Source organism: Vipera berus, assembly GCF_964194415.1.
Source record: "Vipera berus genome assembly, chromosome: W".
In the NCBI taxonomy this organism is placed as follows: domain Eukaryota; kingdom Metazoa; phylum Chordata; class Lepidosauria; order Squamata; family Viperidae; genus Vipera; species Vipera berus.
Genome location: NC_138210.1, coordinates 19,431,479 through 19,455,796, shown reverse-complemented (window position 1 = coordinate 19,455,796; position 24,318 = coordinate 19,431,479). Strand labels below are relative to the sequence as shown.

The following is a 24,318-nucleotide window of genomic DNA, read 5'->3' as shown; positions in this document are numbered from 1 at the left end:
GGAAGAGACTGTTGGTGGTTGTCAGACATTGCTGGTGATGCATGTGTGCTGTATGAATCCAGGCATAGCAGGAGGAAAAATCTGAAGCTGAGGATCCAGCAGGATCTGAAAGAAAGATCTATGGAGTAGACTAGCCAGTAGAAAAGACTGCAGCATTTAGAAAGAACTGAGCAGATATCAGTTTGATAAGGATGTACAAGGTAACTATGACATGATGGCTTGACAAAGATGCTGGAATGCCAAACAGTTTAGAAATGCACGATTTTTTCCTGTGTTTTCCTTTCTAGTCTAAAAACAAGCCTGAGAAATGAAAGTAGTGAACCTGTTGACTGGAGTGAGCATATCAAACCTGTGATAAGAAATAATTCTGTGAATAAAGGAGGAAGAGACAAAAATACTGAGAAAACGTATAGTTTGTGGAGCTACATGTATCCTCTTCTATTGAAAAGTATAGTTAAGGCAGTGTTTATCAACCTCGTCAACTTTAAGATGTGTGGACTTCAACTCCCAGTATTCTGGGAGTTGAAATGCACACATCTTAAAAGTTGCCAAGATTGAGAAGTGTTTCCCGCGCTTTCGGGCAGTTCTACAATAAAGTCCATAGAGATCTCTCTCCAGGATGCTGAAGGGTTTGTGACTGGCTGCAGAAGGCTGGGCGTTTTTCCTTGCCTCCGTTTCGCCGCTGTGCAGGTAGGGCAGCTCGCCACATAACTCTCCACGTCCTTCTTAATAGAGGGCCACCAAAACTGTCTTTTTAGAAAGTGTAGGGTCTTTCCAAATCCAAAGTCCCCAGCTGCCTTGGAGTCATGGCGTGTTTGCATAGTCTTTAGTCTCTGGCTAGCTGGGACATATAATTTCCCCCCTACCCATGCGAGCCCTTCACGCATAGAGCAGAGGTTTTGGTGGTTGAGGAACCAGTCGTCTTTCTCGAAGGCTTGTTTAAATTCTGAATTGATAGTGGTGTTTAACAGTGGGTTGCCTTCTGACTGCGCTCTCATGGTCACTAGTGCTGCTAGCTGTTGTGCCGGGAGCATCGGTTTAAGTATCTCTGTTTTTACAGTTATATTGTGGAAGCCCCAATAAAGCGTCTGCTAGAAAGTTTTTTCCCCAGGCAGATAGCACAGAGTAAAGTTAAAACACTGGAAGAGTTGAGCCCAATGCTACTGTTTGGGGGACAACTTCCTCGGGGTTTTCAGTGCTTCCAGGTTTTTGTGGTTAGTCCAAACCTGGAAAGGGATTTCACTCCCTTCTAGAAAATGTCTCCATGTAAGAAGGGCCCACCTCACTGTGTACACCTCTTTCTCCCACACAACCCTGCATTGCTCTGTCTCAGTTAATTTTTTTGAGGTGAAGGCATAGGGCTGTAATTGTCCCTTTTTGTTTTCTTGGAGCAATACTGCACCCATTGCCACATTGCTAGCGTCAGCCTGAATGACAAACAGCTGCTCCAGGTCTGGGTGCTTCAGAATTGGTTCCGCGGAAAAAAGTCATACATACACACACACACACACACACACACACACACACACACACACACACGCAATTCAAAAGTACTTATTCAACAAACGTGTTGTCTGAGTTTCTCATTCACTAATGCAAATTGAATTCCTAATCCCTTATTCTTTTCTCCAGCCATTGATACCAAGTTTGAAAGTATTCTGTTTCTTCTTTTTCTTTCAACCTCAGAGTAAATCTGTCCATTTCCGAACAATCTAATATTTTTTTAATTATTTCTTCCTCTGGTGGTATTTCTTCATTTTTCCAATATTGTGCAAATGTGATTCTTGCTGCTGTTATCACATGTAAAATCAAGTATATACTTTGTTTGTCAATCTTTTCTGGCATTATACCTACTAAAAAAAGTTCAGGTTTAAAATCTACATGTTTTCCCAACATCTTTTCTAGCCAAGTATGTATTTTTGTCCAATATTTCTTTGCTTTAACACATGTCCACCATACATGGTAATAGGTACCTGACTTGTGATTACATTTCCAACATCTATCTGACATATTTTTAAACATTTTTGCTAGTGCCATCTATAAAACATTTTATATAAGTTTTCTTTATAAGAAGTTGACATTGTCAATTTATAATTTCTTTCCCACAAGTTTTGCCATTTCTCTAAGTCTATATTGTATCCAAAAATCTTTGCCCATGTTATCATTGTTTCTTTTACTTGTTCATTTTCCATTTTCAAATTCAATACAAAGTTATACATTTTCTTTTGTTTATTGAAAAGTTTTTCAATACATTTTATCTTTAACAATCCCTCCCCCCCACCCCCTACCTAGCCCTCCCTAACCCTCCCCCGACTTCCCAGAGCTAAATACAAGGTATAAAAATAAAAGCAATCATAAACAACCATATGCTAACAACAATAAGCTATTAAGTCTATCGCACTCTAGCTCATATAAAATGACTACAAGCAATACTAATATCACATCAAAACTTATACAAATGCTAAATGAAACTTTTTGGTCCCATATTTGTTCTGGATGTAATCAATCCACTTTTTCCACTCCATAATATAACGTTGTTGCGAATGGTCTTTCAAATAAGCCGATATCTTTGCCATTTCCGCCAGGTCAGAAACTTTTAAAGTCCATTCTTCTATAGTCGGCAGTTCCTCCTTCTTCCAATATTGACCTACTAAAAGTCTTGCTGCCGTAATTAAGTTCAACATCAACTTAGTGTCCACAACAGTAGTATCCGTAATTATGCCCAATAAAAACAATTGCGGACAAAACTTTATCCTTTGCTTAAATATCTTCGGCATATTCCACCAGATTTTAATCCAAAAAGCTTTAACCTTTTTACAGGTCCACCATACGTGAAAGTACGTTGCGTCTTCGCCACCACATCTCCAACATTTAGGTTGATAGTTCGGATACATACTTGCAAGCTTTTTAGGATCTAGATGCCACCTATAAAACATTTTATAAAAGTTCTCTCTTAAATTTTGGGCTTGCGTAAATTTTACGTTCCTCACCCAAATCTTTTCCCAAGTATCCATTGTGATAACTTCTTGAATATTCTGAGCCCACTTTATCATACAATCTTTAACAAGTTCTGTTTCTGAGTCAATTTCTATCAATGCAAGATATATCCGTTTGATATGTGCTGGACCCTGATTTCTAATTTGCTTTACCAGATTTTCATCAGTCATTGAGAAACCAATTTTCTGATCTTCTTTCCACCTGGCCCGTAATTGACCATATTGAAAGCAGGTTTGAAGAATCTTCTCTTCTCGTAAAAAATTATACGGCTTCAAACACCATACGTTCCTCTCCAAACTTAGGATTTCCTTATATGTAGTCACATCATGTTTGAACCCAACATTTATGTTTTCTATTGCGTGTTTCGGTATTGCCCATAAAGGTATCTTGTAATTTACCACTTATGTCTATACTTTTTCCAAACTCTCAACAAGGCATGTCTAAAAATATGCACCTTAAACACATTATCTACCTTCTTATCATGCAATAAATATGCATGCCAGCCAAATAACAAGTCGTGGCCTTCAAGATTTAATAATCTCCCTTGTGTTAAATTAATCCAGTCACTTATCGCTGACAACGCAGCAGCTTCATAATATAATTTAAAATTGGGCATTTTAAGACCACCTCTTTCACGCGTATCCTGCATAATCTTAAATTTAACTCGTGGCCTTTTCCCTGCCCATACAAATTTATTGATACCCTTTTGCCATTCCTCCAAATTTGAGTCCTTTTTAAGAATAGGTATCATTTGAAATAAGAATAAAAATTTTGGCAAAACATTCATTTTCACTGCTGCAATTCTTCCCAGTAGAGACAATTGTAATTTTTTCCAGCTCTCCAATTCTTTTTGAATTTTTCCCCATAACTTTTCATAATTATTTTTATATAACTTTGCATACACCCCCAAATATTTAACCCTTTTATTTATTTATTTTATTTATTTATTTTTATTTATTTTTATTACATTTATATCCCGCCCTTCTCCGAAGACTCAGGGCGGCTTACAAGCTTAGCAGCTTTTAACAATCTCAAATCCAGTTAACCCTTCTAAAAGGGCCTTTTGCAATACTGTCATGTTTTTAGCCAATATTTTAGTTTTTTGTATATTAACCTTGAATCCAGAAACCTTCCCATATTGCATTATTATCTCCATCAGGTCCACAACAGAATTTTCTGGCTGAGTCACCGTAACAACCAGATCGTCTGCAAACGCCCTCAATCTATAATCCTGATCTCTTATTTGAATTCCCTTAATTTTTTCCGAATTCCGTATTTTAATCAATAATATCTCCAATGTTAAAACAAATAATAAAGGTGATAACGGACACCCTTGCCTTGTGCCCTTTTCAATATTACATACTTCAGTCAAACTGTTATTTACTATTATTCGGGCTGTTTGTTTTTGATATAATGCCCTAATTGGTTGTATAAATTTATCCCCAAAATTCATTTTACCTAATACTTTCATCAAAAATTGCCAATCCAGTTGATCAAAGGCTTTTTCAGCGTCCAGAAAGATCAGCGCCGCAGGGATCTGGTTGTTCCTTTCCAAAAATTCCAACAAGTCTACTATATGCCTCACATTATTTTTCATTTGTCTGCCACTAATAAACCCAGTTTGATCACCATGAATTATCTGTTGCAGTACCCTCATCAATCTGTTAGCTAAAACCTTAGCAAATATCTTGTAGTCTGTATTCAAAAGTGATATTGGTCTGTAATTTCTTACTTGAGTGACGTCCTGATCTTCCTTAGGAATCAGAGAAATAAAAGCAGTTCTCCAAGACGGAGGCACCCCTCCTCCCCTTTGAATTGTCTGAAACAATTCCCTTAATGGCTTTATCATTTCCAATTGTAAGTTTTTATAATACACCGCAGTCAGTCCATCCGTGCCTGGCGCTTTATCCACCTTCAATTGTTTAATTGCTAAAAGAATTTCTTCTTCTGTTATCAATTGATTAATCTCTTCCTTTTGTTCTTGTGTAAGAACCGGGATGTTAGCATTCCTCAAATATGCATCAATATCTGCTTCATTAATCTTATCTTTAGCATATAATTTAGAATAAAAGTCCACAAAAGCTTCCTTGATAAGATCCTGTTGATACACAACCTTACCCTTGTGTTCTATTTTATCTATATTAGAAGCCCTTTGCTTCTTCCTTAACATGTAAGCTAACCATATACCTGGTTTATTGGCATTGCAAAAAGTATTATGCCTAGCAAACCGTAAGTTAGTTGCCACCTGATCAGCCATCAACTTGTCAAACTGTCCTCTTAACAAATTAATAACCTCTTTGATCTTCACATCCGATGGATTCAAAATTAGGGCCTTTTCTTTTTCCCTAATTTCATTCTCTAATTCTTTCCTCCTAAATTCCAAATTACGTCTGTATTTGTTGTTCATATATATTAACACCCCTCTCATATAAGCTTTGCTAGCATCCCAAACCATGTCCATAGAGGTACCCTTATTCATGTTAGTTTCAAAAAAGTCCTTCATCTGTTTTTTACATTCTTCCACATTCCCCTGGTTTCTAAACAGGTTCTCATTTAGACGCCAAGAGCGCCTGTCTCTATTGTCCTTGTCAATCTCTAACCAGACTGGACTATGATCAGACATAATTCTTGGACAAATCTTTATCTTCTTGATCCTGGAAAAAAATCATTAGTCGTTAATTTAAAGTCAATCCTGGAAAAAGATTGATGTCTATCAGAAAAAAAGTATAATCCTTTTCTTGTGAGTGTCTTTCTCTCCAAATGTCTCGCAACTCCAAATCATCCTTCATCTCGAAAAAAGATTTAGGCAATCTAGCGTGGCTTGGAGTACGCCTAAAAGAACTGCACTTGTCCAGTTGTACATCCAAAACGCCATTCCAATCTCCCATAAAAATAAAAGATTTATAATCCAACTGAGTGATCTTACTGTGTAACGAACTATAAAAATCAGCTTGTTGTTGATTAGGAGCATACAGTCCAACCAAAAGCGTTTTTTTGCCTTCTAACAACAAATCTATTATAACATATCTTCCTTGTCTGCTTCTATTAACTCCGCTATCATAGTATTCTTGACATAAATAACCACTCCATTCTTCTTATTCATTGCAGAAGCAATAAATTGTGTACCCAATCTAGAGTTCAATAAGTACTTTTGGTCCATAGCCCTAATATGTGTTTCTTGCAAGCAAATAACATCAGTCTTAAATTGTTTTAAATACTGAAAAATTTTCTTTCTCTTCTGTGGTGAGTTTAAGCCATTAACATTCCAAGTTAGAAACTTAATCGCCATCCTTAGCGACCCGAAGCTTCTGGAGCACGTCTGCCAGGAGTCCCTTAACTTCCTTAGGCCACGCCCCTCCCACAGCTTTGCTATAGGTACGCTTTGAAGGTTCCATAGCTTTCTGCTGGTCCTGTTCTTGCTCTCGTCTCGCTCGTCTCAAGGCAGCACGCGTCATCCTCTGGTCTCTGGCATCTTCCGATGAAACTGTAATTTGATCCACTCCTGTAGCTTTCTCATCTGCCTGCGTTATTCCTTCAGCGTCTTGAGGCTTTCCCTCGCCATTTTTCTTTGTAGATTCCAAAAGTGGTAAAGGGATTGCTTTTAAAACATTGCTATAAAAATCACGTGCCTGCATCACTGTAATAAGACGATGTCTCGTGCCTTCATGCATCACCACCATACCCACTGGTATCTCCCATCTAAACTTGATATCACGTCTCTTAAGTTCCTGTGCCAGAAAAGCAAAATCTTTCCTTCTCCTTAAAATTCTTGGAGGGATCTCTTTTAGAACCAAGACTTCTTGCTCAGCAACCACAAGCTTAGTATTATAAGAAACTTGGATGACTTCATTCCTAATTGCTCTCTTTGTAAAGTAAACAACCACATCTCTAGGTAACTTCCTTTGCCTTGCAATCCATGAATTCACACGAAAGATTTTGTCTATATTTCCCACAATTTCAGCTGCTGACTGTCCCAGTACCTCTTCCAAAGCTTCAGAGACTATTTGCTTCAAATCTTCTTTAGGATTCTCTTTTAAGCCTCTGATTCTGATAGCAAACTCCATCTCGTGGTACTGGACCAAGGTCAAGTCGCTGTCAATTTTATCCACCACATTTTCAGTCTCTAACATTTTTGCTTCTAATCTGGAATTATTTTGGCTAAGATCTTCCACTCTTTCGTCCAAGCGTTCAATACATAAAGCCATACCTTGAAGTGCAGGCAAGATGTCTGCCCTCATTTCTGCGAACTTCTCCTCCAGCTTTTCATCCATAACTTCAGATAACTTTTCTGGCAACTTGTCATCCATCTTTTCATCTATAATATCTGCTATTTGTTGTGAATGCTTTTCCAAAGCATCCTGTAAGTCTTTAACTGTCAGTGCTGGAGCAGGTGCAGGCGGCAATAAAGCTTGCAGCGAGGACTGTTGCACCGGGGAAGCCCCCGCACTCCTGAGAACTTTGGAAGATTTAGCCGCCATCTTCCCCCACTTTTACTTGCTACGCACTTTCACTTTCAGTCTATAAAATCCGTTGAGCTAGAGAACAAAAATCCACTTTCACCTTGATCTCCTGTATCGCTCTGCCTGCGTCTTCGCACTCCAGAATCCTTTCTGCTGGCAGGGGTGGTTGCTAACGCTTTGTTCTGCTCCCAAAAGCACGGAGCAGAAACGCTGCGCAGCCCAGAGCAAACCCAGGCTTCGGGGGGGCTCGATCCTTCAGCCGCCCGAACTTAAAGCTCAGGCGGCCCCGGAGAGCTCAACCCCTACCTGGGTACTCACCTCCTCCTCTTCTCCCGAGGAGGGGGCTTCCGAACCGCCGAAACAGCTGATCGGCGCTGTTTTCGGCGGTTCTACAAAGCCGCGGAGCGGACAGCCTAGAAATGGCTGTCTTCAGCGTCGCGTCACCACCGGAAGCCTCATACATTTTCTTAATTAGTTTCTCATCAGAGGTTAATAATATCTGATCAAACAAGGTCTGATCTTTATAAAATCTGTACAATTTAACATCTATATATCTCACTTGCATTTGTAAATATGCCCACCGTGATAAATCAATACCCTGATTTTCCATCTCTTGTTTAGATTTTAAATTCCATTCAGAGTTTAGAATATCTTTATATGTCCATATTTTCTCAAGACTGACTAAATTTGGATGTAATAATTGGCTTCAATTATTGAAAGCCATCCTGGAATTTTCAAGTATATTTTATATTCTATTTTTTCCCATGTTAGTAATAATGCATTTCTAATATAGTGGTTTTGAAAATATCTATGAATTTTATTTTTCCCATACGACAGGAAAGTGTGCCAACTGAGTTGTAAGTCATGTCCCTCCAAATACAACAACCTTTTATTTCTAAGAGTTATCCATTCTTTTACCCATGTTAGTACTAATGCTTGATAATATAAAACCCATTCTGGCAAGCCAAACCCTCCATTTTCCTTAGCTTCTTGTAACATTTTCAATTTAATTCTAGCTTTCTTTCCTTGCCAAATAAATTTTAAAATTAGAGAATTTAAGTCTTCAAAGATTTTTTTCTCCAGTTTTATAGGTATCATTTGAAATAAAAACAATATTTTTGGTAATATATTCATTTTTACCATAGCAATTCTTCCTAAGATCGACAGTGCAAGTTTTTGCATTTTTCCATGTCAAGTTTTATTTGATTCAGTAATTTTATATAGTTATCTCCTTTTATCATCGAACATCTTGCTGTCAGGTATATTCCCAAGTATTTAACCTTTTTGAATAATTTGTAATTCTATTTTTTCTGACTTTTTTTTTGTTTATCTGTAAGATTTTTAACTATCACTCTAGTTTTTCCTCTGTTTATTTTCAGTCCTGCTATCTCTTCAAACTGTTCTATCTTTGCCAATAATTTTTTTTAAACTGGTTTTAACTTTTGTATTTTTGTATTTTTGGTTTTTAATTCCCTGTAAACCGCCCTGAGTCCTCCGGGAAAGGGCGGTATATAAATGTAATAAAATAAATAAAAAATAAAAATAAATAATTTAGGAATCATCTCTAAAGGTTCCTCTAGGATGAATACCAAGTCATCTGCAAATGCTTGTAATTTATAAGTTTCACCTTTTATTGCTAGTCCTTTAATTCCTGGGTCTTGTCTAATATTTCTATTTAAAACTTCTAAAGTAAAAATAAATAACAAAGGAGATAGTGGACATACTTGTCTTGTGCCTTTTCTTATGTCGAAATTCTCTGTATAATCTCCATTTATAATCACTTTTGCTGTTTGCTTGTGATATATTGTTTTAATCATATTTATAAAATTTTGTCCAAAGTACATTATTTTTAGTTATTGAGTCATAAATTGCCAGGAAACATTATGAAATGCCTTTGGGGCATCTAGAAATACTAATGCCAATTGTTTCCCTGGATGCATTTTGTAATATTCCAATATGTCCATTATATTTTATTTGTCTCTATGGTAGAAATCCATTTTGATCTGGATGTATAAATTCAGTTAGAAATCTTTTCAGTCTCTCCTCTATTATTGAAGTGAAGATTTTATAGTCCACATTTAGTAATGATATCAGTCTGTAATTTTTTATTTGTGTCAGATCTGAGTCCTCTTTGGTATCAAAGTAATATTTGCTTCTGTCCATGTGTTTGGGAGTTTAGCCTCCGATAAAAGTTCATTACACACATCTTTCAACAGTGCTCTTAATATAACTTGTAGACATTTGTACAACTCTGCCAGGAGCCCATCTGGTCCCGGTGGTTTTTTGTTTTTTTGTCTTCTCCATTTTATTTACTTATATTTAGGTCTTGTCGTTGTCATAGAATGTATATTGTAGTTTTTCTGGATTGGTTTCTCTCCAAGTATCTTCTACACCAATTTCCTCTATCATGTTAAAAAAAAGTCTTAGGTAATCTTTTTCTTCCTCGTTTTCCTGTTTTGCTACTTTTATAGTCTAATGTCCCATCTACTATTGCATTAAAATCCCCTACTAGGCAAATCTTTTGATATTCCATTTCAGCTATTTTTCTGTGAAGATTTTGATAAAATTCTTCTTGCTTGGTGCATATACAGGTGAAACTCGAAAAATTAGAATATTGTGCAAAAGTTCATTTATTTCAGTAATGCAACTTAAAAGGGGAAACTAGTATATGAGATAGACTCATTACATGCAAAGCAAGATAGTTCAAGCCATGATTTGTCATAATTGTGATGATTATGGCTTACAGCTCATGAAAACCCCAAATCCACAATCTCAGAAAATTAGAATATTACATGCAATCAATAAAACAAGGAGTGTACATAGAACAATATCGGACCTCTGAAAAGTATAAGCATGCATATGTACTCAGTACTTGGTTTGGGCCCCTTTTGCAGCAATTACTGCCTCAATGCGGCATGGCATGGAAGCTATCAGCCTGTGGCACTGCTGAGGTGTTATGGAAGAACATGTCACTGCGTGGTTTTTAGTTTTGCCAGCTTCGCTCGTTTCTATCTGTACATTTTCCCCTGCTCTCTGCACCTGTGTTACTATCTTATCATGTAACCATAGTGACTCTCATATGTCCAGCTATGTTATGGTTTCAGACTGTTTCATGCGCATGCCTAGAAAAAGTTTCTCACAGTTACTTCTTACTTTTATCTTCTGACTGATGAGAGAATGTAGTCAGTTTAGGTCTTTTGTTTTCTCATTAAAGGTTTTACAATAGAATATGCCTTGGATTTCTTTTCTTTGATATTCACCATGCAAATGAACCACGGACCATCCTCCTCTGGTCGGAATGTTAATTGTTCCGCGACATTTGGTAGCAGAGGATGGTTTGTTTTTATTTTCAAGATTTATTGATAGGCAATTAGCCAGGCAGTTAGTCCGGCACTGAGTAGGCTGTGATTAATTGCTGCAAATATGCCGAGGAAAAGGAGAAAGAAGAAGGCCGGTTATCTGTCTGCTGAGGAGGAAGAAGCCGTTTCACAGAGAGATCTCCCTTCAAGTTCACAGACTCCGTTGGCATCGGCTACACGTCTTGGAGAAGCAGCCTCTGAGCCAAGGTCAGTTTCACCGTTTTCTGTTTTTGCAGATTCTCAAGCTGATGCCCCAGTAGAACCCTATGCTCATGGGGATCAGGCTGATTATGAGAGATTTGGTGCTAGACCTAAGGCTTCACTAGGGAAGGAAGTGATGTATTATCCTCCAAGCCCTGAGCAAACTGTGCAGGAGAAGGCTTTGCATAGTTATTATGAACAAATTGAAGTTTTTGAGAAAGAGCTGCAAAACGCAAAGTTGTGTGCAGCATGTTATAAAAAGCATGGGAGAGCCTCTGCTGGCATTCAGTTTTCAGAATCAGCCATTTTGCCTCCCTCTTCACAAGCAAAGCCACACCCACAAGGGATCGCCATTTTGCCTTCTTCCTCAAAGACTAAGGCACACTCACAGTGGAATTTTGTGTCAGACGAATGGGAGCCTGACTGCCTGCTGTGTCAAATGACATGCGAGGATACAATGGTGCCTGAATCTAATGTTATAGCACCATCTGCTGGTGAATCTGTTTTACAAGATGCATTTCAAAGAATGCAGAATGCATTTTCACAGATGTCCCTCCATCAGGCATCGCTCCAAGCTGCCACACCTCCTCATTCATTGGGAGATTCAGCTAGAATGCCTATTAATACTGCTACTATTAAGGTTCCTGTCTCAGATAGAGCACAGCAGCCTTCACCCCAAGTGCAGCCTCCACTGGTTCCTCAAATACAAAGGCCAGTGCTCACTGCAGGCCAACTTAATGTAGCAGCTCAAGCACCAGCACCTTCTGCTGGCCAGGGTGGCATTGCAGCTCAAGTACAGCCACCCCCAGCACCAGTACCTGTAGCAGCTTCAATGCAACTGCTGCAGGCCCTGGCACAGGTGCCACAGGTGCCCCCTGCTGGTTATGTCCAGATGGCACAGCCTGCACAACCAGTGCCACCTGCAGGCCAAGTCCAATTTGCACAACCTGCACAGCCAGTACCCCAATTGCATGTTCCTCAACAGGCACCCTCTATTGTACCACTGGCTGGTGATTCAAAATTGAAGCAGTCAGGACAGAATTACAGGGCATGGGTCAGTGAAGTTGGACTTCTGCTTCGTAGAGAAGGTACCCATGTGATTGTGTTTAATCCTCCTGCCCAGCCATGGCCTCCTGACATATGGGACTTGAATAATAGAGCATGCGCAACATTATTGATGTCCATGGACACTGAATTGCAGCTCACTTTTTCACAAGATGCAACTGCCCAACAAATTTGGGCTCAATTAGAAGCATGTTTACCGGCCTACGTCCATTGAGTCTACATGTTTGCTTTTGTCCGAGTTCCATGGTTCTAGATTAAAACCTGGTGAGCATATTGGAGAACACTTAACAAAAATAAAAGGAATAAGAAAAGAACTGGGTGAAAAAGGCTAACCTATTGATGACTTTCAAATGATCAGCATTATCATTAACTCATTGAATTATGAATGGAAAGATGCTATTTCTAAGATTAATCAAGTGCCTATTGCTCAACGCACAGTGGATCATGTATGCAGACTTTTAACTGAAGAAGAGGCACTTATGCAAGCCGCGCCACATTTAAGGGAACCACCTGCATCAAGAGCTCCTGCGAGGCGTTCCTTCCGTGGAAGGGCCTACGTTCCAAGGATGCCAAGATGCTACATCTGCAATCGTGTGGGACATGCCACCCGGGATTGTCCCCAATGGTTTCCAGCGCCCATCACGTACCAGCCCAGAGGAACAGATTCCAGAGGAGGAAGAGGTAGAGGCGGACGACAAGGTCGTGGTCGTGGTCCCAGGCGTGACCCGCAAGCTCCACTTGCCACATTGGCTTTAACCAACGATCCACAGCCTCAACCAGAGTACGACAGACGCCTACTTTGGACTTTGGACAGTGGAGCAGCATTACATTTTACCTACAGAAAAGAGCTGTACACAGAGATGCACGAGCCTGAACCTGAACGTCGTGAACTTTACTCTTTTTCAAATCATCCTGTTCAGGTCATAGGAAAAGGAACTGTTTATATTGAAGAGCTCGGTGCATCCATTCCTGATGTTTACTACGTACCATCAGCTAATAGTAGTTTGCTTAGTCAGAGTCACTTGTCTAGGGTATCGAAGTTCCAGGTCCATCATCTCGAAAAAGCAAGTTATGTAGTTAAAGATGGAGATATTGTTGCTGAAACCATGTTGATTGGTGGTGTTTATTACATAAAGCCAAAGTCTAAGCCGCAAGAGCAGGCAAGTATACAAGCTCCAAAAAGGGAGAGCACAGGCCCAGTGAGAGATGTCCCAGAGAGAGATCCTGTTGCTACTCCAAAGGCTCCTAAAGCCAATAAAAAAACAAATAAGACACAGGTTGCTCACAGCAAGCCTGAGGTTCCTAATAAACATGCTAATGATGAGAATTCACTAACAGGTAAACCTTTGCATTCCAGGTGTATCCATAAGTGGCATAGAAGATTGGGTCATGCCAGTTTCCGTGTTCTGAAGAAGATGCCAGAGTTCGCAAGAGGTTTGGATCTAAAGGGGTGTTTACTGGCATGTGCGTAAACAGAATTTTGTTTCTTGTTCCTCTACAAAAGCTGAGTATGCTTGTGTTTCTGATGCATGCAATTCCTTAACCTGGTTTGATGCTTTAGTCACAGATATCTGGACACCTCCGATTCGACCAATCACTGTGATGGAGGACAACGAATCTGTGGTTTATATCTCTGAGAATCGCTTTACAGGTTCCAGGTCTAGACACATTGACATCCGTTACCAAAACATAAGACAAGCAGTTAAACAAGGTTTTGTCAAATTGCAGTATGTGCCTACACATGACCAAATTGCTGATATGCTGAACAAACCACTTAATACAGCTCAACACGAGTATCTGCGCAAGAAGATGTGCCTTATCTGAGTTTCTGCTTCGCTGACAAAAGAAGGGGATGTCACTGCGTTTTTTAGTTTTGCCACCTTCGCTCGTTTCTATCTGTACATTTTCCCCTGCTCTCTGCACCTGTGTTACTATCTTATCATGTAACCATAGTGACTCTCATATGTCCAGCTATGTTATGGTTTCAGACTGTTTTGTGCGCATGCCTAGAAAAAGTTTCACAGTTACTTCTTACTTTTCTCTTCTGCCTGATGAGAGAATGTAGTCAGTTTAGGTCTTTTGTTTTCTCATTAAAGGTTTTACAATAGAATATGCCTTTCTTTTCTTTTCTTTTATATTCACCATGCAAATGAACCACGGTCCATCCTCCTCTGGTCGGAATGTTAATTGTCCCACGACAGAACAGGATGCTTCAATAGCGGCCTTCAGCTCTTCTGCATTGTTCGGTCTCATGTCTCTCATCTTTCTCTTGGCAATGCCCCATAGATTCTCTATGGGGTTCAGGTCAGGCGAGTTTGCTGGCCAATCAAGCACAGTAATCCCACGGTCATTGAACCAGGTTTTGGTGCTTTTGGCATTGTGGGCAGGTGCCAGGTCCTGCTGGAAAATGAAGTCAGCATCCCCATAAAGCTCGTCTGCGGAAGGAAGCATGAAGTGCTCCAAAATCTCCTGGTAGACGGCTGCGTTGACCCTGGACTTAATGAAGCACGGTGGACCAACACCAGCAGATGACATGGCCCCCCAAATCAACACAGACTGTGGAAACTTCACACTGGACTTTAAGCATCTTGCAGTGTGTGCCTCTCCATTCTTCCTCCAGACTCTGGGTCCTTGGTTTCCAAATGAGATGCAAAAGTTGCTCTCATCAGAAAAGAGGACTTTGGACCACTGAGCAACAGACCAGGTCTGTTTTTCTTTAGCCCAGGTAAGACGCTTCTGACGTTGTTTGTTGTTCAGGAGCAGCTTGACAAGAGGAATACATTTGAAGCCCATGTCCAGGAACCGTCTGTGTGTGGTGGCTCTTAATGCACTGACTCCAGCCTCAGTCCACTCCTTGTGAAAGTCCCCAACACATTTGAATGGCCTTTTCCTGACAATCCTCTCCAGGCTGCGGTCATCCCTGCTACTTCTGCACCTTTTTCTTCCACACTTTTCCCTTCCATATAACTTTCTATTAATGTGCTTTGATACAGCACTTGGGGAACATCCAACTGCACAACTGTCAGGTCAGCAGTCTTCCCCATGATTGTGATTCCTACTGAACCAGACTGAGAGACCATTTAAAGGCTAAGGAAGCCTTTGGAGGTGTTATGGCTTAATTAGCTGATTAGAGTGGGACACTTTGAGCCTAGAATATTGCACCTTTTCACAATATTCTAATTTTCTGAGATTGTGGATTTGGGGTTTTCATGAGCTCTACGCCATAATCATCACAATTATGACAAATCACGGCTTGAACTATCTTGCTTTGCATGTAATGAGTCTATCTCATATATTAGTTTCCCCTTTTAAGTTGCATTACTGAAATAAATGAACTTTTGCACGATATTCTAATTTTTCGAGTTTCACCTGTATATCCAGGGTCAAAAGATATGATTGTAGAAGGTCTTTTCTAGCATAGAGTCACATAAAGTTCTTTTTGTTTACAGCAGGTGTTAATTCAAGGTCAGCAACTTCTCCAATTCTTTTGGTGTTATTGTAGTATCTCCTCTCACCACTAGATGTCCTTATTTACTCTATTGTCTATATACAGGTTTTAAAAAGTTCTTTTTAAAATGCTTTCTCACAGAAATTAAATAAAAATATTTTCCATTGTAAAGGTTAGCCAAATTTTCTTTAAATCAGTCCCAGTTTCATTTTTATATATTCTTTTGTATTCTTTAATTTTGTTCCCCCATTTAAAAATTCTTGCTGCTTTTTTTTAAACAAGTTGTATTGATTTTTAATATTTACATGTACATGTATTTGTGAAACAATTTGGTGGTTGGGTAATTAAAATAAGAAATAGCCATTTGTAAATAGGTCAGGTTACATCAACAGAGATGCCTTCTCTAATTCCCTTACTGATTACATAGTCAAAATAAGCAAGTTAATATATTTCTAGTTATAACCTAGTCAATCAACAAAATTCAATATATATTTTCACTAATACATATCAATATCCTGTTTTTAAAGAAAGGGTGGCCCTAAACTCCCTAATAGACCCGGGCTGCAGCAGGTGCCTGATCAGCCGAACCTTAATAGGGAGACTGGGGGTCCGATTAAGGAGATTTAAAAAACCCATTGCATTTTGTCAGCTTGATGGGTCTGTCGCAGTGAGCGTCCCAGCCAGCTTCGCCACCAAACCCCTGGGCTTAACTTTAGGGAGCCACCATGAGACTCCTTAACATTCATAGTGGCTCCCGGAATGGAATCGCCCCTTGTCCTAGGATTGGCATGGTTGAAAAAGTGGAACCGAGGATAGATTGGTGGGAAGGGAGCTTGAAGTTCCCAAAGAAACAAAAAAAACCCTAAGAAACCCCAAGGAGAAAAGGAAAGCTTGGACAGAGAAGCAGTGGTGAGAAGTGATGGGTTAAAAGGCATACCCAGGGAGTACCAAAACCTGGCTGAAGTATGCAGCGAAAGGGGCTCAGACAAACTCCCCCTCCACACACCGGCCCATGCACTGTGCTATTGAAATTGTCCCCAGAGCCAAGCTCCCAAGATATATTCCATGACCCCTAGAGAACTAGAGGAACTGCAGCAGTTTATAGATAAAAATCTGGCTCGAGGTTTCATCCAGCTTGCGAGACCCTGAGTGGCAGCTCCGGTGCTATTACAGGAGAAGAAAGATGGGTCTCTTTGTCTCTGTGTGGACTATAGAGATCTTAATGCAGTATGCATGGAAAATGTGTACCCGTTGCCCCTCATGAAGTACATGCTGGCCCACTTGTCCAAGGGAAGTGTTTTCTAAACTGGACTTACGGGAGGCTTATTACTGAGTCAGAATCAGAGAAGGGGACGAGTGAAAAACTGCGTTTAACTGCCCCCTTGGCTGTTTTCAATTCAAGGTGCTCCCCTTTGGATTACAAGGAGCCCCTGCAGTATTCATGCAGTTGATAAATGAGGTGCTACATGAGCACCTATATAAGGGAGTTTTGGTGTACCTGGACGATATATTAATTTACACCGAAACAAAGGCTGAACATGTGAAATTGGTCAGAGCAGTTTTAAACTCTGCGCAGCTATACTGTATGCTAAGCTTTCGAAGTGTGAATTCCATAAAGATAAGATCCATTACTTAGGCTACCGAATATCACACAAGGGGGTGGAAATGGATCCAGAAAAGGTGCACTCTGTCTTGGAATGGAGGTCCCTCGCACCAGGAAGCAGTTACAAATTTTCCTCGGCTTTGCTAATTTCTATAGGCAGTTCATCCCCTCGTTCGCACAAATCACCCTTCCCATCATGAACTTACTGAGAACGAAGGTGGGGCAGGGATAGGCCGAAACCCAGACAACCATTAAAGTGGACTATGGAATGCCAAGCCGCATCTGAGAAACTAAAAAGACTTTTTTCAAAACTTCTGGTTTGGTGTCATGATGAGACGGGCAAAAGAAATTGGGGCTCCAGTTTGCTAGCCTGATTTCGCTCCGTCTGGAGACCCCAAGGGGTCGGAAAGTTGCCACAGAGAAGTGACGAAGAGGAAGGGAAGCCTTGGGAGCTTGGAGCCGACAGCGGTCGGCCCAAACAAACCAAGGAACCTCTTCAAACAGACAAAAGAAAGGCTGCCTGTAAATGCACAGGCAGCCCAAGTCATAGAAGACCGGGAAAAAAAGCAAAGAATTGCAGCATGCCATGGCATGCCGCCTAACAGCTGATTGTCAACAACATGCTGAGATCTGGTTGAGACTGTTTCTTATTTCTCTTCCCTGTGGACTTAGAAATAAAAATCCCTATTGGATAAATTTCCAAAGCAAAGACCCTAGGAAGACTTGGGAAGAAACGAGTTAAAAGCAGCGAAAATATTTGGGCTTCCAGTTCGCGCACGTGGTGCTTCCGGACATTCAGGGACAGTCTGTCTCCTGCCGTCCGTTTCTTTCTTGTTTGGAGGAACCTGAAAAGGGTCAAAAATTGCCCTGGATGGGCGATTATCGAGAGGACTTCCCTGCAATTGCGGAAGGGCGGCAGCCCTCCGCTGGAATCCGGGATCATCTCCTTTGGCCCGAACAAGAAGAGACCGGCCATAAAGATGCCTGATCACTAAGCCGCTCCCTGCCAAAAGCCAAAAGTAGTACCTAGCACTAAGAAGCAATCTGGAGGACCTGGCTGAGCTTTTACCTTTCCTATACCCTTAATCATCTTCCTGTGGGACTTTCCTGAAAATCTCCTTCCCCATTTTTTGAGAAAACGGCGAATATCTACTTTGGGAACAAATCTTAAAGCCTCAAAGTCACAAAAGAAATCCAATTAATGCAGCAAAGAATATAAGCAATTTCAGCTGTATTTACTAAAAAGCTTCTATTTGTTGCTGGGGACTCACTATCCTATTCTCTCTTTAAACTGTGAATTAAAGAAAAAATTTGGACTAATCCTACAAAAGTTCTATATTAATTTGGAAAAAGAAAAAGAAAAAAAACTGTTACATTGCATGTTATATGTTATTGATGACATCTTGTGGCGAAACCTGGTACAGCAAGTAAATTTCCTTTTTCTGTTGTGAGAGCTGACTGAACAATAGAGCTGTTCTTGAAGATGAGTGTGGGAACACCTGGCACTGAATACAACTCTCCAGGAGGTGGAAATTTTTTGACTATTATTAAAACAGCCTCCGTGGAAGATTTAACTGTAAACAACAATGAAATGGATGAATACATCCCGCCACTTGATTATAAACTAATACTGGATACGATCTTGGCAATGACAGAGGAAATTAAAGCCAAGCTGCAAGAAAAATCTGACATTTTAAAGCCACCAAATCAAACTCTGACTGTAAATGAGGAAAAGATAACCCAAAACCAAATAGAAGAAGTGGAAACTAACACTAAAATAGGAGATTTCAAAGAACAACAAAAGCAACCTACAGAAAACCTTAAAGTCCAAACTTTAATAGCAACTACAAAACTTACAAGCCAAAAAGTAACAGCATCTGAAGAAAACAACACCAAGAGTGAAGACACTAAAGGCCTTCAAATACACTATATTGAGAATTCAATTAATCAAATGTCAAACATAATACCAGCTACTACTTTCTACCTAACCCAGACAGAATTGGAAGAACAAAAAGATTTGACTCATTTAATGACAATTATATTATATCAACCACCAAAAACCGAACTACCAAAGCAAAAATACAATGGTTACAAAGGGGACATTTTCCTTGCAAAACTGACATTTGGATACTCTCCCTGGATTCAAATAAGGGGTCTAGGAAGAAAGGAAGATACATTTGAGAAATTAAAGATACCAAGAGCGAAGTATGATTGGCACAAAAGAAAGGCAAGAGTTAGATTTAAAAGACTGAACTTGTTTCTTTTTTGGGATTCCTAAAGATAGACTATAAAAATATCCTTTTATGGATTAAGGGGTATCTCTAAAAATATTACTGATTTTACATTTAATGTTTAGATTTGTAAAGGAAATAAAACTCTGAACTATATTATGGAATTTGGAATGACATATCAAAAGATGGTATTTTAATAATTGATGTATGGTTAAGATGCCTTATAAGAATATTCAGTGGCTATTTTTGAACTATAGTATAGAATCTAGAATTTTATATATAAAAGATAGCATTTTAATAATTGTTGAACGGCTAAGGCAAAATATATATTTTTAATAACTGGTGATTTGCTAAGATGAAAATTAGACTTTAATGGTAAAACATAAAAAAGTTTTGTAATGAACAATATATGTTTTGTAGACAAAGGAATTATTCTTTATTGAAATAGGGAATTGTGGGTTACCCAAAATTAAGCTGAGTTCTTCAGGCATTGAATAGGTCTCACTGGCTTCCCTCCAGACAATCGGTCTCCCTTCTTTGCTGGGGTTTTCATGTGGCACTCCAGAATGCAATGGCCCTCTTTGCCACACTTTAAGCAGGCTGTTGAGCACGGTTGAGCTGCCATGATTTGGTTGCCTCTCCTTTTCCAGGGGAGACCTCTTCCAAGTTTTCCCCAACAGGTATGGGTTGCGGTTCTGGTTGTTCTCTGCTGCTTCAGCCAGGATACACCAGTCATGTAGGCAGACTGGGGCTCTGCCGGCAATGCAGGCATTGTACAGGTCGTTCTTGAGCCTCTCCTGGAAATAGCTCACCAGGATGTCCTCAGGCCAGTTGAGGTGGCACACCAGGTCTCGGAATGCCTCCATGTATTCGGCTACGGGGTAGCGCACTTGCCTGTTTTTATGTGGTCTCACGCCTTTCGATCGGCTAGGTCAGGGGTAGGCAACCTCGGCTCTTTTATGACTCATGGACTTCAACTCCCAGAATTCCTGAGTCAGCATAGTTGACTCAGGAATTCTGGGAGTTGAAGTCCATGAGCCATAAAAGAGCCGAGGTTGCCTACCCCTGGGCTAGGTGGTCTTCAAAATGCCACCTCAGGGCCAACATGAACCGATTGAAGTTCCAGAGCTCTGGAGCATTGGAGTTGTGCAGGGTCACCATCCAACGGGCTGCAGTGCCTTCCAGGGCCAGAGTGATGACCCTGACTCTAGCTTCCTCGCTGGGGAGGGTCCTCCCATAGACTTGCATGTAGGTGAGAACGTAAGAATCCAAATTGCTGGGGATCCCTCTCAAACTTCACCCCAAAAGGGACCAGCTTTGGTTCAGGTTCGGGTGGCAGGGCTCTTCCCCGGCTGCTTGGGGAGCGTTTACTCCTAGGGGCCCAGCCCATTGAGGGGCGTCTGGAGTGGCTGCCACTGTTTCGATAGAACTGGCTGCCCCTGCTGCACTTTCACTAGTCACCGACTCGCTCTTGCCTCCCGTAGCTTCTTCGAGCTGTTCCTCACCTCTCTGTCAAGCACCGTGAGCTCGACATTCAATCAGGGGGGAACACAGCACAACCATAGCACCAAGCCCAGGAGACCAACGGGGCTGCCTCCCGATGCTTCTGAGCAGCTGGGAGGTCCGGCGGCCTGGTGTCACCACCGCTGTAATACTTTCCTATCCGCGGCTGTCAGACCAGCATACCAAACCGCAATACCATACGAGAGGACGCTCTCTATAGTAGACCGGTAAAAGAGGGTCATTAGCCGTTGTTCTACCCTGTTCTTCCGCAAGACCCTGAGAAAGTGAAGCCTCTGTTGGGCCTTTCTAGCCACCTGGGTTGTATTAACTTTCCAGGTCAGATCTTCACAGAGGTAGACTCCCAGAAATGTAAAGGAGGAAACTCTCTCCACACAGTCCTCCCCGATGTAAAGTGGGGCAGGTTCCTCTTTTTTTTTCCGGAAGTCTAGCACCATCTCTTTCGTCTTGCCGATGTTCAGGTGCAAGTTGTTGTTACTACACCATATGGATAGTTTTTGTACCTCCTGTTGTGATTCAGTGTCAGCCTGTGGGTTCGGCAGTTGAATCAGACAATTCTGAGGAGGAGGAGGAGGGGATTGGAGAGCCTGCAGAGGACAGTTCTGAGGCATCGCAGAGCTCTCAGCCAGGCCCCTCCCATCTGGTTCCTCCTCAGACCCAGCTGTGTGAGCCTGACAGCTTGGACAAAGATGACCCACAGCTGGCCTTGTTCAAGGACGCCCGAAGCAGGAGGCAGGCAAGCAGGAGTAAATAAAGGAAGGCAATGGGACACCTCGGGAGGAGGCAAAGAGAAGCCACGCCTTGAAACTGTTTAAAAGGGGAATGTGTGGGAGGTGCTGGTTGCTGAAGGCAACCCTTTGAACAGCTTCGGATTTAGTCATGGTTCATATTTGTTTTGCTCTGTTTGCTCTGTTTTGGATCTGTTTTGTGTAAATAAATTTGGCGGGCTTACTTCCAGCCTATTGACTTTTGAAAAGGGGTTGTCCCTGACATTTCTGCAGGGCCGGTAGTAGGCTGGAACAGAACACCTCCGCCCTGTATGCTGTCTCATCCCCACCTGTAATGAGACCCACCACAGTTGTATCATCTGCGAACTTAATTATCGTAGTGGATGGGTCAGATGATACACAGTCATATGTGTATAAAGAGTACAGGTAGGGGCTAAGCACACAGCCCTGTGGCGAGCCGGTGCAAAGCTTCAGGGGGGTGGACAAAGCAGACCCAACCCTCACTGTTTGTAACCGGTCCCTGAGAAAGTCTTGAATCCAATCGCAGATGGTGAGGGAGAATTTCAAGTCAGTCAGCTTCTCCATGAGAATGCTCGGCAAAATGGTGTTAAAAGCTGAGCTATAGTCAACAAAAAGCATCCTGACATAACTTCCAGGTTTCTCAAGATGACTTGCTACAGAGTGTAAAGCAGTAGCTATGGCATCATCTGTCGACCTATTTCCCCTATAGGCAAATTGATGTTTATCAAAATCCAGTGGGAGGCATGTTCTGAGATGTTGGAGAACCAATCTTTTGAAGCATTTCATGACTACAGACGTTAATGCAATAGGTCTGTAGTCGTTCAGGCACTCAACTGCAGTTTTTTTGGGGACCGGGACAATGGTCGCTGCTTTCAAGCACGATGGTACACATGCCGTTTGCAAGATGTTAAAAATCCTTGTCAGGACCCCTGCTAATTGGTCGGCACAATTCCTAACCACTATCCCCAGCACCCCATCTGGGCCTGTGGCTTTGCTGGGATTCACAGCCTTCAATACAGCTCTCACTTGGTGTTCACACAGGGTGAGTGGCTGAGAATCAGAAGGCCGGCCAGCAGAGGCTACGGGGTCTGGTCTTTTTACCTCATAGCGAGCGAAGAAGATATTCAGCTCCTCAGCCAATGAGGCGTCGGTGTTAACCATGCTCCTCGTACTGTCCTTGTAGTTGGTTAATTGCTGCAGTCCCTGCCATACTTGCCTCGGATCGTTGTCTGCTAAGTGGTTCTCCACCTTGTGTTTATATTGTTGTTTCGCCATCCTAATGCCTCTTCTGATATTTGCCCTGGCCTCTCTGTATGTCCCCCTGTCCCCTGCCTTAAAGGCAGAATCCCGGGCTCTCAGGAGTGTTCGTATCTCTGCAGTCATCCAGGGTTTACAGTTCCCGTAAACTCTAATGCACTTATCTGTTGTTACATTATCAGTGCATGTTCTAATATAAGAGAGTACGGCATCTGTATATGCATTTAGATCTTGTTCTTCGAATACACTCCAGTCAGTGGTTTCAAAGCAGTCCTGCAACTGGCTGAGAGCACCCACTGGCCATTTTTTGACCCTTTTTGTGACTGCCTGAGTTCTTTTCCTGAGAGGGACATACTTTGGGCACAACAGGAGTGAAAGATGGTCAGATGTACCCAGGTGGGGGAGAGGGAAAGCTCTGTATGCCTGTTTCAGACTGGAATACACGTGGCCTAAAGTGTTCTTCCCTCTGGTGGAAACTTGCACATATTGTACAAACTTGGGGAGAACTGTCTTCAGACAAGCTTGATTGAAGTCCCTAGCCATGACAAGAGCACCCTCTGGGTGAGTTTGCTGCTGCCTGGTGATGATGTCATACAGCTTGGAAAGTGCCATGCTGACATTGGCATCAGGTGGAACATAAACAGCTGTAATAATTACCACAGTAATTTCTCTAGGCAGATAGAAAGGCCTACATATAACAGTCATCAGTTCCACATCTGGGGAGCAATACGTGTACACCAATCTGCTGTTGACACACCATTCACAGTGTATATACACACAGAGTCCTCCTCCTTTGCTCTTACCGGAGCCCTTATCTCTGTCAGAGCGGTGAATGACTCGGCTTGTCAGCTCCACTGCTGCATTCGATATCTCTGGATGTAGCCAGGTCTCCGTGACAACCATCACACAACATTCACGGAGAAGCCTGCTTGCTGCCAACTGCAGCTGTAATTCGTCAATTTTATGGACGAGGGATCTGGCATTGCTCAGAAAAAGACTCGGCAATGCTGGTCTAAAAGGCTGCGTTCGAAGTCGTATCAGAATCCCGGCTCTGCAGCCACGTTTTTGCTTTCACTCCTTTTTCTTTCGCTTGTGTCGTCTCCTCCCCGGCCCGAAGACAATCCATGGAGATCCTGGAGGCCTTGTTATGCAGTTCGGTATGTTATGTGACTGCTGAAAATCACTAGTAATTCCAGATTGCCTTGCAAGCCCGATGTTTAACAGCTCTATACGTGTGTAGGCTATTTTAGCCCCTTTCACTACACTGTGCACATTCATCCATACACACATTAATCCAATCACCACACACCAGTACCGGGAGCTCAAAGCCGCTGCGTGTGAACGCGCCTCCCCAATGTCCAACTGTCCAGCACATCTCCAGCCAATCCACAGGTGTGAAACTGTTATGGGAACCAGAACAATATGGG

General features: G+C 41.5%; 1 protein-coding gene across 1 annotated transcript in view; it reads right to left on the bottom strand.

Annotated features, from left to right (window-relative positions):
- Window positions 1-24,318, bottom strand: part of LOC308676579 (cullin-2-like) — a 241,109-nt gene that overhangs the window by 158,596 nt on the left and 58,195 nt on the right. The window lies entirely within an intron of this gene.